This window comes from Oryzias melastigma, linkage group LG8 (assembly GCF_002922805.2).
Source record: "Oryzias melastigma strain HK-1 linkage group LG8, ASM292280v2, whole genome shotgun sequence".
Lineage (NCBI taxonomy): Eukaryota > Metazoa > Chordata > Actinopteri > Beloniformes > Adrianichthyidae > Oryzias > Oryzias melastigma.
In genome coordinates, this window is record NC_050519.1 from 2,495,929 (window position 1) to 2,512,324 (window position 16,396).

The 16,396-nt window shown below is 40.4% G+C and overlaps 1 protein-coding gene and 1 long non-coding RNA gene across 2 annotated transcripts in view; one reads left to right on the forward strand and one right to left on the reverse strand.

The window, feature by feature from the left end:
• LOC112146377 overlaps positions 1-13,775 on the reverse strand; it is a 23,887-nt gene extending 10,112 nt beyond the window's left edge. The window contains exons 1-2 of the long non-coding RNA XR_002919258.2: positions 13,645-13,775; positions 6,453-6,636 (exon numbers count right to left, since the gene is read on the reverse strand). This is a non-coding gene — a long non-coding RNA (uncharacterized LOC112146377). The remainder of the gene's footprint in view (positions 1-6,452; positions 6,637-13,644) is intronic.
• The window catches only part of cacng2a (calcium channel, voltage-dependent, gamma subunit 2a), an 85,308-nt gene that overhangs the window by 25,867 nt on the left and 43,045 nt on the right, over positions 1-16,396 (forward strand). The window lies entirely within an intron of this gene.

Consider the following 16,396-nt stretch of genomic DNA (forward strand, 5'->3'; position numbering starts at 1 on the left):
AAAAAAAAAAAAAAAAAAAAAAAATCTCAGTGAATCCCAAAATAGTCCAAAAAGTTAACAGAATGCCCAATTTTGAAACTTTCAAACAGTATCTTTTGTCTATAAATATTAGTAATAAAAAGGCAGGAATATTATTCCAGAATAAATCCACTTAAACCTTGAATAACTCTCAATATTTTACTCTCCATAAAAATATATATTTTGTCAAAATTATACAAGTTAGAAATAAATGCAAGATAACATCGTGCCATTAATAACAATAAAATAAAACGATCTGGAGGGCCGGATCCGGCCCCCGGACCTTGACTTTGACACGTGTATTAAAGGGTACCCAAACAGGACAGTTGGAGGCTGACCTAGCTCTCAGCCCAGATTTGACAAAAGGAAAAAAGGGGGCGGGGCTAGGGTAGGGGGGTGAGCTGGGGAGGTGTAGTCTGGATCTGTGATTGACAGTGACGGTAAGGTTATCTAGATGTACCTAAAGGATCTTCTCGATGGAAAAAAAAAGTCAAGAAAAAAAACTTATTTTTTTTTTAAATTAAGTTTTTTGGAATTGTTTTGATTTTTAAAAACAGAATGTCGTTTTTTTATTATGTCAGTATAGTGTATAGAATACCAGGAAACCGATTTGACTTATGTGGAATGTTGTCCCTCCTTCACTCTCTGCTGTGCTTCAGCTCTCCCTCCACAGACCCGTACACAGACGTGTTCCCATAGCAACTGTTGTTAGCCTTTCAGTTCCCTCTCTGGTTGTCTTAAACTTGTAAGTTGAAGCAGAATAAGCTCGACTCTGTCCCTGTCCGTCTGTGATAAGTGATTAGTTCAGCGGATTTGACAAAAAGTTCCCTCTTTCCGGCTCCCTGCTGTGATGGACATCCAGTGTCAGGACGGAGAGTGCACGTGTGAACGGAGCCTGAAGTGAAAAGAGCTTCGAATGATCTGCAAGATTAGAATAACTCCCATTTATCAGCACAGAGCGGTTCTGTCTCGTAATCTGAAAGCGGAAATCCTCAAATTTGTATCATATCATGAAGAAGTGCAGCAGCAGCAGTGGTAGTTAGTGACTTGATCTGTACTTTTACTCACATACATAGTAGCACCTGTTAGTTTTATCACTTCCTGGCATTTGTCGTGACTCAGTAACTCCAAAAATAGTTTTGCTTGATAGAAATTATAAGGAAACTTTAATGTTTCTCTTAGTTTTTCTGTCTTCAAAACCTATTTTTACAATTGTGAAAGTATAAGGCATTATCTTTTTATCTTTATTTAGCTGGATTTAACCTAAACAAGACCCCCATATCATGATCCCTCCTCCACCAACTTTCACAGTTGGTAAAATCCAGACTTAACTCCTCTTTTTTTGATGTGCTGGCTGTTCCCATTAAATCACGGGTCACCAACCTCCGGGCCCCAAACAAGAACTGACCCAGTACCGTGACGGGTGGCACACCGGTACCCAAACCCGATAACCGCACCCTAATTCTAACCCAACACCAGGTCAGATGTGGTACTGGACCCGAACCAGAACCAGATGTGGTGCCAGAAGTGGTACCAGACGCAGTATCGGATGCAAACCGATACTGGTTTAAGGTTAGGGTACCAGTACTATAGTTTTTATCTTTTTTATTTATTTATCTATTGTATCTATACATTCATATTATCTATCCATCTATGTATTTATCAATAGTATCCATCTATCTATAGTATCTATCCATAGTATCTAACCACATGTATATATCAATAGTATCTATCTTTCTATAGTAATATTACAAAGTGAGTAAAGTTTCATTCTAAAACCGTAGTTCAGCTCGTCTCAAGAGGACCGAGAGGTTTTTTTTATCTTATCAGATTCTAAGCAACCTGCTGGTTTTTAACACCAGACTCATGATTACAAGCGGGTGTCAGTTTCAGTAAAAATAACTGGATCTTGAACATGACTGTGTTAAAGAAAATCTCCATCCATCCATTTGCTTCCTTCATGGGGTCACAGGGTTGTTTTCGTGTCAGGTGAAGGTGGGATACACCTGGACAGACCGTCAGTCCATCACTGGGCTCAAGTACTTTTACAACTTTTTTTGTATTTACCCACAAGACAGACTATTGATGTCGCCTCAGAGTTCGAAACCCAGCTGGCTCTGTGTGAAGCTTGCATGTTTTTCCTGAGGGGCGGGGCTTCTGAGGACTTCTCTCCTACTGTCAAAAACTCTTCTTGTTGGTAGATTGGGAACTGAATTGTTTCTTTTGAGTGTCTGTGTGTAGATGATCATCTTTATGTGTCTTAGTCGTGCACTCATATGGGGTGGTCGGTTGACCCGTACTGGTACTGCGAGTTTTTGGGCTGTCCGGGTCTGTGGAGGGTCGTAGACAGGTGCGTCAGCACAGGTGTGTCTTGCAGTTCCCTTGAGACTTGTATGGTCACCTTAAGGGACATCATGACAATGGAGCATGCCATCATCGTGTGTGGTATGTGTACTTTGAAGTACTTGTAAGGAGAATGGAAGTTGCACGCACTTATGACATACGAGGCCATGTTCTATTTTTCTATGAATTTACACTGATGAGGGCCCTAAAAAGGTATGACTCGGTACTGTTTGATGGGTTCATTTTACAATGGAAATACTCAAAATACCGGACAGTTCCGTGGAAACAAGGCTTTACAACTCTAACATTGCCGGTGAAACAATGATGGCGAGCAATATCAGAGCTATACACAGTTTTGATCCAGATACTCAGACGAGGAAAACACAGACGTTCATGGATCTAATCATCTACAAGTGGTTTTATCAGAATGGAGCAGAGAAAGGAGCTTGTGGCCAACCGGTTATAATTTGTACTTAACAACTACAAGCTTTTTCAATTTACATTTTTAGTCATAATTTTCTCTAGCTATTTACCATTTTAACGCGAGCGTACAGTGTCCTTACGCCACACTCTAGTCCTCAGTAAAATATGAGTATTGGCTCCTTACTAAATCCCAGCCAAATGTTGCATGGATGGGGTGTGGACATGATACACAAGTGCCAGTAGAACACGTGTCAAAATCACGGCCTGGGGGCCGGATTGTATGGGTGATTATATTCGGGCCACTAGATCTTTTATATTTTTGTTATTAACGGCCCGATGTTATCTTATGCTGGTAACATATATTGCAAGACATTCTCATTCCCTAGTCATCACATATTGACGTATGGTTACGTACCTCTCCACGTAAAAAAATACCTTTCAGGTGACTAATCAAATCAAGGTTCCCCAACCTCCGGGCCGCAAACTGGTACCGGTCGGGCACTGGTATCCCAACCCTAACCTAAACCCGGCACCGGACACTGATCAGTACTGGCTCCGGACACTGTCCCAGATGTGGACCAGGCTAGGGTTAGGGTTCCAGAAACGGCTGCATCTCGACATTCGGTCCATGTTAAAAAGTTACGTTTTTTAAAGTTGTAAAATTTTAGCTTTAGTGTCTTCAATCAATGTTTGTCCTGTTCGACCCGCGACTGAGATTGAGTTTGACACCCCTGCAGTAGAACGTCCACAAAAAAAACTACACTTTGATCGTCTAATTACTAACATCTAACAGTCAGGCTCGTCACATCACATGCACAGCATAATGAGCTCCATGCACAGTACAAAGCAGGGGTGTCCAAATCCAGGCCTCAAGGTCCAGCTTCCAAAAACCCTGCCTTACCTGCTGCTGATTACCTGGATCAGGTGTGTTTAGCCAATAAGGAGCTTTCATGGCAGGTTAGTTGGAAAACATGTAGGACACCGGCCCTCGAGGTTTGACATGTCTGTGTCTCACCTAGTAATACAAGTGTTCACTACAACCTCTCACTTGCAGCATACCCGTAGAAATAATAAAAATTTTCTCTCTATGAACCCACCAATGGTCCACAACATTGATTTTTTATACATAGCCAGAAAAGTTTCACCAATTTTAAACCCTCAGACTGCCTCTATCCATCCATACGTTAAAATAGAATTAAAATAGAATTTTTGCAAAATTATTGAATCGGAGTATCAGTCAAATTAAGACCATTTTCAACCTGAATCTAATAAATTCGGAAATGTGTCGGTGATCCTGATGTTCATAGATCCACTTTTTCCTTCAACATTCTCCTGTTGGTTCTTTGGTAAAAATAGAGATTTTCAGAGGTCATCTTTGGTAGGAAAGATTAGAAGAAAGAGCAAAATAAACTTGATTGATTGATCGATTCCAAGCAATTTCAGCAGTAAAACAAGGAAAAAGTGAATGAAAACAAATACATCAAATTCATCTAAGATATTAAACAAATCAAAGAAACGGATGCTATAATCTTGACTTTACAATTAGTGTGAATCATAAATATATATATTTACATTTGCACATACAAAAAATACGGCACATTGAATTCATTTGATTACTTCTTCCTCCCTTTCAAGCTATTAAACTTATGGAATCCCACTCTAGGAAATCCAAAACAAAAAGTTGGATGTGGTTATTACCAGAGATCACAAATATTTATTCTGCTGCTACCATGTCTTTGACTGATGTTGATTAATTCCTACTTTTCCTCAAAGAACAGTTTAAAAACACCATGTCTCTGATCTGTTTTCTCAATTTTTCTGTGATTTCCCGTCCAAGCAGAATCTAACGTTTCCCTCCACCCAGGTGTCCTCCCTGATGCCCGTTTGATTTCCTCGCCTGTCGCTCCCTCTGTACACGTGCCCTTGAAGTGTCATTTGGCAGAACAGACAGCGGGCGATTGCCGCACACGTTTAAACGCCATCGTTAACGGCGCGGCGTCTGACGTGCTGTGGATGTGTGTGTGCTTCTCATATGGAAATGTAGGTCACGCTCTTCTCCAAACGTCATCCGTCAGAAATGTGCTTGTAGGACGGCGAGAGACGGGCTCATCGGTGCGAGCGCTAAGCACACACGGGCTTAATTAAAACGATTACCCAACAGAATTAAGTGCCGATCAGAGAGCCTGTCATCTTCCCTGACCCGACCCCCCTTCACTGCTTTTTGGGGGCCACTATATTAAATTTGCTCAGCAGCTGCTGTGTGGGGATTTAGCTTCAGAGGAAGACGGCGGTAAAAATGGCGTTGAAGATGATGTTTTTCTCATTTTAGGCCATGACGGAAGGGAGGGGGGGTTAAAACACACAGATGTAATGGAGCAGGGAGATGGATAGTCCAGCCATCTTCCTCCTCCCAGCATGCCGTGCTGCTCGCCGCTGCAGCAGGGGCAAGACATGACATGTGGACACTCAGTGAATTGCCAATCGCCACCAAGATGGGGGGGGGTGGCTATGGGTTTGACGCATCTAGACTGCAACTACTGCCCCCCCTCTACATTAAAGATTGGGAAAAAAGAACTGCAGAGAGGCACCACGCTGAATACGGGATGTGACCCCCCCCCCTCCACCGTCTAAACACACAAACCTCTCCTCATCACCTCTCTCCAAGTCGGCTTCCCTCTCTGACCCCCTCTCAAACTACATCACCCCCCCACCGGAGGAGAAATCAATCGCCACAAATGAATCATTCTGCCATTTAAAGGCAGGGAGGAGGCTGCTGGTGGGGTGGGAGGGGGGCCGGGCTGCTGAGGGGCATTAGGAGAACCACAAGAAGGTATTACCAGAGACTTCTTCTTGAGGAGAACAAGGACTTTGGGACCGCACGTCCCCAAAGACGTCGATATGAAAATGGTGTTTTTAACATGTTTTTGTGACATTTTTGTGCATTTCCGAATATTTATTTATTCAAATTATTTCAAATAAGAAGTATTTTGAAAAAATGTTGTTTGAAAAAGTTTGTAGGTGTGACGCAGAAGCAGCTAGCTCCATGCTCCACTCAACAGTCCTGCCCTCAAATCAGAGGTGAATTTCTAAAGATCTTCTGCCACTCTGCAGAAACTATGTCCAAGAAAACAACACAGGTTTTTAATTTGGGCTAAAAACGGCAAAATCATAATTAAAAAAAACACTGGGAACGCTTTGAAAATAGATCAAAAGATGATTGGAGAGGGACTTTAAGGAGATGTGAACAGAAAGTTCCCTTAAAAATTGACCGTCAATCCAGATTAAGGCAGTTCGTGAAGGAACCTCTTCAAATCTGAAACCATGCCACAGAATTCAAAACGGTGAAAAGCGTGTTTGACTCCAAAGTGAAGTTCAATTCAATTTTTTTATATAGCCCAGTATAAAAAAACAAATGGCCTCATTGGGCTTCATGCTGGTATTTGTGCAGAAGTAGAAGGTCGGTCATAAAATATAAACAATAGCTAATTGCTAAACTAAACAGACAAAATTAAACTGGTTATCTTTGTCCTTAGACTCTCCTTCCTGGTAAAGAAAAAAACCTGATTCAGGAAAAAATGAGAAACCTCAAGGATGTCCACATGAAGGAGAGATCCTCTCCCAGGACGGACAGGCGATGTACCAGGACTGTTAAAGAGGAATTATCTTACCTTACTCTACAACTACGTATCTGAAGAGAGTTCAGCCACAAAGGAGTGGAGGACTGGTGGGGGCGAGGTCCACATCCAAGACGAGCCGGAGGCGTGGTCCACGGCCAAGAACAGGAGCGCAGACGATCCACCAGGAATCTCTCCCACTCTGAGAGTTGGTCTGTTGCAGGGACAGAAGCACCACCTTTTAGAATAGAAAAGAATAGAATACAATACAATAGAGCTTTATTGTCATTGCAGGTCTCAAGTACACAGCAACAAAATTGTATAAATATTTATACAATGTACACTGTAGAATTAATAGCAGTGGCAGCTTTTAACAAGTATTTACAGTAGGAAAAATTCACAGATACAAATTCCAACAGATAAAGTGCAGGAAGTGGTGATTCCGTCCATCTCTTAGATGCAGCATCCTGCTTCTTCCTGCATCTGTGCCCAACAAGATTTCTTCCAAAACATTTCCTAAAATCAGACAAATTTAGGGGGAGAAAATTTCAATAAATAAATAGATTTTTATTCTTACGATCCAACCGGATAAATCTATCTGAGACAAGTTGTTAATCGAATTTACCTATACCATTAAAACATTTTTATCAAAATGAGATAAACCAATCATGGAAAATACCATTTGGATTAAGGTACGGTTGGTTTACTTTACTATAACTACAGCAGAAAACACACGAGATGCAGTAAAAACTGATCAACCATCATTACACTTTAATGTGGAAACAATAGATCATGTAGATTTGGATCAACAACAGTGAACTTCATGAAACTAAAATGTGAATGGATTTGACATTCATTCTTATTTACTTGTTGTTTTTTTTGTACACATATTTCATTTATTATCTTACAAGAAATACAAGGAATCTAGAAAACTTCACCTGTGCTGTTCAGTACAGGTGCTGATCTCTGAGTCACACTGCCGGAAATTTGGATGAACATGTCCTGGATCCATTTTAGGTCTGTTAATCGGAGTAAATTGGATCGGCTAACACAAGTTATGACATGAGTGAAACCATAAAATGAATCGCTACACCCCTACAAAAGAAGGAAATATTGACATTTTAAACTTTGGATAGATGCCTTCAACAAAACACTACAAATTTAAAGCGTTCAAAAAACAGCTTTGCATTAACTTCAAGTAATCCAAATCTAGAAGCTGTCAGGAAGAGGGCTTTAATCCTAAATCGAGGCCAACCTGAGCCACATCTCAACCAGATTAGTCAAATAAATATCCACTGTCCATATTAATCACATTATTTACCTTTAGTAGTGTTTTATTTTCTTTCAAGCTGCTTAAATGTGGCTCCACAGTCAATAGAGAACCTCACTGATGCAGTCACGTGGAGCTGCAGCCAATCACAGCTGCCACATGCACAAGACTGTTGCATACTTATGCATAAACATCAGTCAGAAGAGTTCCAGAAAGTTTGTCTCATCAATATTAATGATGGAGAGATGTGCCAATTATAACCCGTTTCTTCTCATCCATCTCCTGGCATTCTGCACGTTTTGCATTCTGTGGGAATTTGTTAATTCTGCAGATAACTGAATATTTTCTGCATAATTAAGAAGCGCCTCTGCATTCAGGTGACGTCCTAAATGCATCAGCAGCTACCTGCTCGTTTCCCTCGGAGACGGAAACTGTAGAGGTAGCGAGGGAGGGGGCAACAGCAGACCGCATGAACTCAGATTACTGTGGTGAAAGTGAGTCATTCACACAAACTGTGGAGCATAGAAGGAGGTTTTGGTCAGTTTGAAGGACACTGAGAAGCATTTCTTCCACTGCTGGTTCAACAGTACGTCTTATTGTGCAGCTAAAGTCCAGTAATGATGAGGACTGTGGTTTAAAAAAATGAAAAAATATTTTTCAACTATCCCACTCTAATCATCTTTGATCTATTTTATAAGCATTCCTTTATTTAATTAGGATTTTTTAGGGTTAAAATAAAAAAACTTAATTTTCTAGGACAATGTTTCTGCAGAGCGGCAGGAGTTCATTAGAAATACACCTCTGAGTTGTGGTTGGTGAGAGTAAGTCCACCCTTACTTCCCATCATCCATCTGTTTATACGCTTTCCTGCTAGCTTACAGCCCCTCACTCCTCCAACCTAACATTAGCGGTGCAACAAATTAGTGATCCAGCCACAAAGTTCTGATCCAGATTTCAACCTCGTCTGCAACTGGATGCACCAGAATGGAACAAAGTAGAGAACAGATACGCTCTTTTTCTCCTTTTCTCCATCCGGTACAGAATCATTTGAATAAAGAAATACTCAGAAATACAATTTTAAGATTCAATTTTAATCCTTTTACAACTTAATGCTCTGTGAGACTCAAGAAACTTTAAGCATTTCTTCTTAGCTTTTCTTTATTGCATTTACATTGATGAAACATTGATGAATTAATAACATTTATAACAGATCCATAGACATTAAATGTTCAGGAGCCTAAATTTGAATGCTTGAACCAGGAACATAAGACTTCAATAAATAAACTTTGCCTAAAAGCACTTAAGTGCAAAAACCAAATTTCTCTATATAATGTTGACAAAATATATTTTTATGGAGAGTAAAATATTGAAAGTTATTTAAGATTCAAGTTGATTTTTCAGGAATAATGTTCCTACCTTTTTTATTATTTCTAATTATGTTGAAAAGTTATGATTTTAAAGTTTTCTTTTTGGACTATTTTGGTATTTACTGAGATTTTTCAGGCTGTTTTGGACTTTAGCTAATATTTCAGCTACATGCTAGCTGTTTTGGCTAATTAAGGCTTTTTTAAAACCTTTTTTAGGCTGTTTTGAAGTTTAGCTATTTTTTCAGCTTCAGCTGTTTAGGCTAACCTAGGTTTTTTTTTTTGTTTTTTAGGCTAATTTGGCATTTAGCTTAACATATTAGCTGGCTATCAGCTTCAGCATTTTTAGCAATCAATTTCAGCATATTCAGCTATCAGCACTAGCATCTTCAGCGGCCAAGTTCAGTTTACAGCATTCACATTAGCATTATCACAGGTAATGCTATATATCTAGTTCATAATTATGTTAAAAAGTTATTTTTTTTAAGTTTTAAAATGTAGTTTTATTGTGTTTAATAGATGTTTATCCTGTTTGGCCCGCGACCTAAGGTGTGTTTTGGATTTTGACACCCCTGATTTACAGAGTCAAAGCCATCATGTTTCAAGTTTCGATTATTACAGTAAAAGTTAACACAAATCCAGACTGTTTTTAAACATGGCTGAAAAATTGTGTAATTTCTACGTTACACCCTTTTTTATTGCTTAAAATGTGACTTTCTGGCACCAGGAGAACAATTATTCAATGGCTGTAATTTTTCTCACTTGAGATCTGCTGCAGATTCGTCTTTTCCTCCTCAGCTGGTTCAACAGTCCCATGATGCCCTGCAGCTCAGGTTTGATGTGCTGAGCCCTGCATGGAGCATCCATTCAGTGTTCTCTGCACAAACCAAATATAAAACATTTCTGATCATTACTGTTCCACAGCGACTGTGGAACAAGAATCTGTCGAGCTCGGCGCCTGCAGGAAGCTTTGAAGTCCCTTGTCATCTCCGTTTTCTCCAAAGCACTTCAATTTTACAACACAGAGCTTGATGGATCTTCAAATGAAGACGGAGACTTCATAAAATAAAAGTGAGCAAGTCTGCGTTTTAGCGCGCAGACATATTGTCAGACGATTTAATTTGTTATCTCGGGCAGAAAGCAGCTGTCGTGCAGAGCTGGAATCCGTCTCCGGCGCTGATGTGTGATGTCGGGCCGAGCCACCTCACAGAACTTACTGTAATTGGCAGAGATGGGAAAGGTGACTTTGACGGCGTGAGCATGCATTTTCCCGCTCCCAACCGTTATCTCGGCTTTTTAATTCGGAGCCGGCTTCAGAGGGGAAGCTCAGATATCCTCTGGAAGAACCATCAATGTCAGCGTGGCGCTGGAACCGCTCCAGCTCCATGACATCAGGCTCTCGGCCGCGCAGTCAGACGGCTCCATGATCACAGATATCGATCAGCCTGTCCATGGGAATCATAGGAATTAGTAAACTGAGTAATGTTTGCATTGGAGGAGGGGCGCGTGGCCGGTCTTACAGTAAATCAGCATTAGTCACCCCTGATCTGCCCGAACGCGCTCCGCTCACACCGGCTTTACTGGAAACTTCTGCTCAGTTTGACTTTCTTGGCATTTCTTTTTTTATCTTATCTAGCAGGTGCTGCTGAGCTCTGCAGCTTCAAGAACAAAGAAGATGGAAATATTTCAATTTCTTCTCACAGAAATTTAATTTAATCTGGTTTTGAGTTTTTAGCAAAGGGGATGGGAAGGGGGGCGGGGTTGCTCCACATCAATTCAGAAGTGAATTTCTAATGAACTCCTGCTGAAGCTGTCGATTTCTTAACATCCTCACCTGTCACTGGATCGCCACCGCACAACCTCGAAATGTGCTCAAGCGGCCGCCGACTGATGTCAGTAGGTTGAGAAAATCGTCCAGTCAGCATAAAATTTTTAATTTTTCTTGTGTAAAAATGCGACTGCCGCTCACCGTCCACTTGCATTTAGGTCGCCATACGGGGGCGTTTTTGGGATATGTGATCGTAGTTTATGGCTACATATTTTACAACCTATCTGCCATTGAAGCTCATTAATGGCCAAACACACCTGGTTTAGATACACAGCAGCAGATATTCTGGAAAACCAGCAGGAGGCCTGGAGTTTGACCCCCTTCCGTTCCTGTTCTGCACTTTGGGTCTGATATGGGAAATGGATCAGTAAACAAAAGATAAAACTTTTGTGTTTTTGATTTATGTGCCTTTTAATACAACTTTTGCACAAATGATTTTGTCTGAATTTACTGAAGTAAGTCTTGAAACAATTTCCACTTTTAGTTACAACTAGATGCACATAAATACTATTGAATGGTCGCCTCAAAAACGTATAAGATCTGACCAAAGGACGGAATTGTAAAACAAACTTTCCATGTTCAAAAGCAGGTCACTTCCTGAATCTCCAAGACGACAAAGCTGTGGATAAATTTCGGTTCAAAGCAAAACGTATCTTTTTCTATAAAAATCTGCTTCAATCTGAGCTCACTACAAGTTTGTCCTTTAAATGTACGAATATTGCAGTCAGAGCGCCGATCTCACTCTCACGATCTATCCGTGGAGCCGTTTGCAGCCATGGCTGCACGTCTCTGCAAAGATGCAGCAGCACAACTGCGTCTTTTCCAGATAATGACGCCTCGCTTTTAAATGCGTTATTAGCTGGAGATGGAACACAAAACATCCTGTTTTCACTGCAAAGAAAGACTGACATATGAACACAGAGTGAGTCATAATCACTGTAAATGCAGCCAACTGTAAAAAGTGTCGCTCTCGGTGATCCCCCCCCCCCTCTGCGGATATGATAGCAGCTCTGATTTGCAAGCCAGATGGATGAATTAGTGCTCAGAGGAGCTGCAGAGCATTTAGAGCTCCTCTGAACGCAGCAGCAGCAGCAGTAGGCCCACAGAGCACATTTTTGTAGTTTTTTCTGATTGCCGTTAGCTAGTTTACTTTTTAAAATAGTAGCAATCAGTTTTTAGACAACCTCTCCAGAGAAGGGACTTTACTCGAAATGCTGTAACTTGATATTAAACAGCTGCAACTAGTGGGTAGAGTTCAAACGTAGATTCCATCTCAAAGGGAAAAAAAAGACTACAGGAAGTAAAAACCTACATATTCGGTACCGCTTTTGTACCATTGAAATGTCTCTGAAAAGCATGTTAGAGACGGAGCGTCCATGAATCCGTATAGACACACGGCGAGTCAGTCTGCATTCCAGGCCTGCAGTCCGGATCATTTGGGCACAGAGCAAAAAAAAGTCAACAAAAGCAACATTGTAAGAAATATTCAAATATAAACACCACAAAAAAATAAAATAAATCTCGTCATTGGTGAAAATATGTGGCTCTTTAATGACTCCGATGAATCAGGAAGGAGACGTGGAAGCTGTGAGCAGCAGCGAGACAGCAGGAAGTGCGTCGTTTACAAAATCTTGCCAGATTGGGCAGTTTCCTGGACAAATTGGGCAGGTTTTTCCTCAGTTTGGGCTGTTTTGGCCCAATTTGGCAACACTGAAGACAGATACACTCTTGCATGTAGTGAATTCAAGCTTTACTGCATGAAAAACTGACTGGAAGGTATTGATATCACTCTAGTATCAATATGTTACCTTGTTATCAATACTGATACGCCCACCCCTACTGCATGCCACACCAGAGGAGGTATGACCCACACGGCGCCAATAATGTCACCAACCGATGTCAATCATATATCAGTAGCCAATGGGCTCAAAGAAAAATTGGGTTTGATTTCAAGTCTGAATTAAAACCGTTAATTGAGGACTGAAAATTAAAAGAAACGAAAAATACAAAACAGCAGCAACAGACTTTTTTTAATTTCATTTTTCATTAAAAAATATATTTTATTAACTTTTTTATTCCAGTTTAAATATAATTTTTTAATTGATTTATTTTTCAAATGTACTCTTTGGTCTTTTATTTCAAGCTGAACACGGAGCAGCATGTTTTGATAAGTACCGACACAAATCCATCCTGTTTGGTTCAAAACTCCTCCTCTCTGCAGTGAAATTGTTGGCTGAACAAACCTACAAAGGAGCAAAAATAAAATGTCAAAATGTGATTTAATCATATTTCTTGTTAACAGTGGTGTGATTAGCCTTCCTTGAGAGAAAGAGCTTCCCTTTGCTCCGTTTCCTGAAGAAACAAACAGCAGCAATGACTGCCTCTGATTTGTGATCTTTTATGGTTTCCAATAAAAGCAAACCTTTGCCCCGTAGATCAGCCCTGAAGGGATTCTGCTGCTGGTAAATGCTGGTCGGGAATCCGGTTGATTTAAATGAAAGTGGGCCTCATTTGTGAGATCAGTGGGTAGCGGTTTTAAAGAGGGGATTTATAACGGGCAGCCATCGTCCTGCTGTGCTCAGTGTGCAGAATTTGCAGGATGCATGAGTTCATGTTCAGAGAATGAGATAAAAATCATAAAAATAAAAACTCCAGCCGTGAGGTTGAATCATTTAAGTGAAAAAGCATCATTTCAGGATTAATCCACATATTTTTCTTAAACTGAAACCAGGTTTGCATAAACAGAAAAGGTTTTACTCACTTCACACAAGTTAGTTTACTTACACAAAAGAGGATACTTGTGTCACAGTCAGGCAAACGGTGAGAATCCAAATGTAGGAAACAATTTTGTGATAAAGTCCCAAAAATGTATTAACAAAACACACAGAGACCGACATGAAACGGGACAAGCTGACACTGAAGGCTCACGGAGAGATTCTGTAAAACTGTGAAGCTAATCAGAAAAGTGCTGGCAGCTGTGACTGCTCCAGAGGATGCACTGTAAAGGGGCGGAGTCACAACCAGGCGGCACAGAAACCCAAGAAAAGGTAAATAATAAAACAAATCAAGTTTAAAAACATACACAATGAAAATGTTGAGCTTTAAAACATGCTCAGAAATTAAATTAGAGACATTTTTTTCACGGTTTATCAGGACGACCCAGACAGGAAAGGTTGAGTGAAGGGATGGTGATTTTTAATAACCAAAAACTTTAAAATGCAAACAGACCTCAAAGACCAACACAACTAACAAAAAGTGATGACCAAAGCCAAGGCAACACACTGAGTACAGGAGCAAAGACACTTCAATACTGCTCAAACTAATTACCCTAAAGTGCAGGCAGCTGTGCACCACTCCCACGAGAACAGCAGGTGAGGGGGCGGAGCCACAGCCAAGAAAAGTGATAACAAAGCTGCTTTTCGGAATTAATTCCCTAAACGTTTAAAGAGTTAAAATAATTTAAAACAAATGTCAGCACTCGAGCTCTAGTGTCAAAGGGTTAAACATTTGATTTTTTTTAAAGAAATGCAAGAGATTAAAACAGGAAGTAAAAAAACTTTTTAATCAAACGTTTGAACAGCGTCAGTTTAAAAGCCAATTCTTGCAGCACTGATGGGTAAAACTAAAAGTTTGTATCAGAAAAAGTGAAATGGAAGATAAAGTATTTCCTTTCTGAGCACTTTTTTATTGGCAGCCACAACCAGATTAGATATAATTCAGTTTAGGATTCATTTGGGTTAAATGCTGTGAACTGTGGAAAACAGGAGCTACTCTTATGTATATCATGACATCATTTATAAGTTCTTTATTCTAGCATTTCATTTCCCTAAACTATCTGAGGGTTTGTGGCTGCACGGTGGTGCAGTGGTTAGCGCTCTCACCTCACAGCGAGAAGGCCCCGGTTCGACTCCCGGCTGGGACCTTTCTGTGTGGAGTTTGCATGTTCTCCCCGTGCATGCGTGGGTTTTCACCGGGGACTCCGGCTTCCTCCCACCGTCCAAAAACATGCTTCATAGGTGAATTGGTGACTCTAAATTGCCCCTAGGTGTGGATGTGAGAGTGAATGGGTGTGTGATTGCAGCCCTGCAACAGACTGGCGACCTGTCCAGGGTGAACCCCGCCTTCGCCCATCAGCAGCCGGGATAGGCTCCGGCACCCCCGCGACCCCGAAAGGGACAAAGCGGTTAAGAAGATGGATGGATGGATCTGAGGGTTTGTCACATTTTTGGAAACTCAAAAGGGAGAAAACGTCTGACTAAATTATTAATCCCCAATATTTTAAAGAAAAAAAAGCTTCAACAAATCAAAAGGATAAAACATTTTGACCCAAATAATCCTGGAGAGAAAAATATATAAAAAGTTTAACAATGCCATTTATTTATTGTGCAATAAAAACCTAAAATGTTACTATTTTCAGCTTTTAACTACATTTAAAAGGAAGAAGCTGCAAGAAATTCATTTTTCCCAAACTTGGAACCATATTGATTCATCCATAATTAGCGGGATGCAGTGGTTGTTTGGTCATAATTGTGCCCAGCTCGGATAAAAACGTAAATAAAGCTGTTTTCCCTGCTGTCACGTCGGGTCAGACTCTGCTGGATGAAGCTTTTAAGCTTGTGCCGGTCCATTATTTCAGATGGGAGGGATTAAGCAGTTTGCTGCTGCAGGCAGGACTTAGCTCAGCGCTTCACGGACCGGCGAGTGTGGAGGGTGAATGTGATGTTCGTTTAGCCTTTTCTGAAGGAGACGGAGCTAAACTGCTCAAATTAGTTTATTGACCTTTGCACTTTCCAACAAAATAGATCACAGAAGACTCTGAAGTTGGGCTGAATCATTGTCTGACATCATCGATAGTGACTTGAAGCTATACAGTCATGTCCGGATGTTTTATTTATTGATGAGTCAAGAGTTTCCAGGAAGACATGAGAGACAGTTCAGATCCAGCAGATGGTTTTAAAAGTCAGAAGAAGTGCAACTCTGCAGGAATTTCACCTTTTTAGTCGGGGTGTACGTCAAATGTTCACATAGAATTGGTTGGGATAGGCTCCAGCAACCCAAAAGGTCTCAGCAGTTTTGAAAAACTGAAGAAAAATTCCAGATTTTTTTTTTTTTTCAAATAAGCTGAAAAACACGATTTAACTGATTTAAAGCAAGAAACAAAATGTATGTTTCCATAAGTGGTTTACGCTCAATAGACAATGACAGTCTCTTTCTGACACCAAATTTTTCAAATGTTCCTCAATGACAAACATCTAGTTTTTACTAAGCTCTCACGCCTGCTTGGACTTAAGGACCCAAGGATCTGATGAAAACTGTGTTTTTGGTGGTTTTAACATGTTCTCATGTCACATTTTTCGAATGATTTATAACACATATAAAGAAAATTAAATATAACATTTTATTTATTTATTCAAATCATTGTGAATCTGGAAAAAATGCCGTTTTAAAGCTTGTAGGTGTGACGTCAAAGCTACCACGGCAAAGTCCTACTTTGCTCCATTCATGCATCAGACAAACAGATCCATGAACGTCTTTG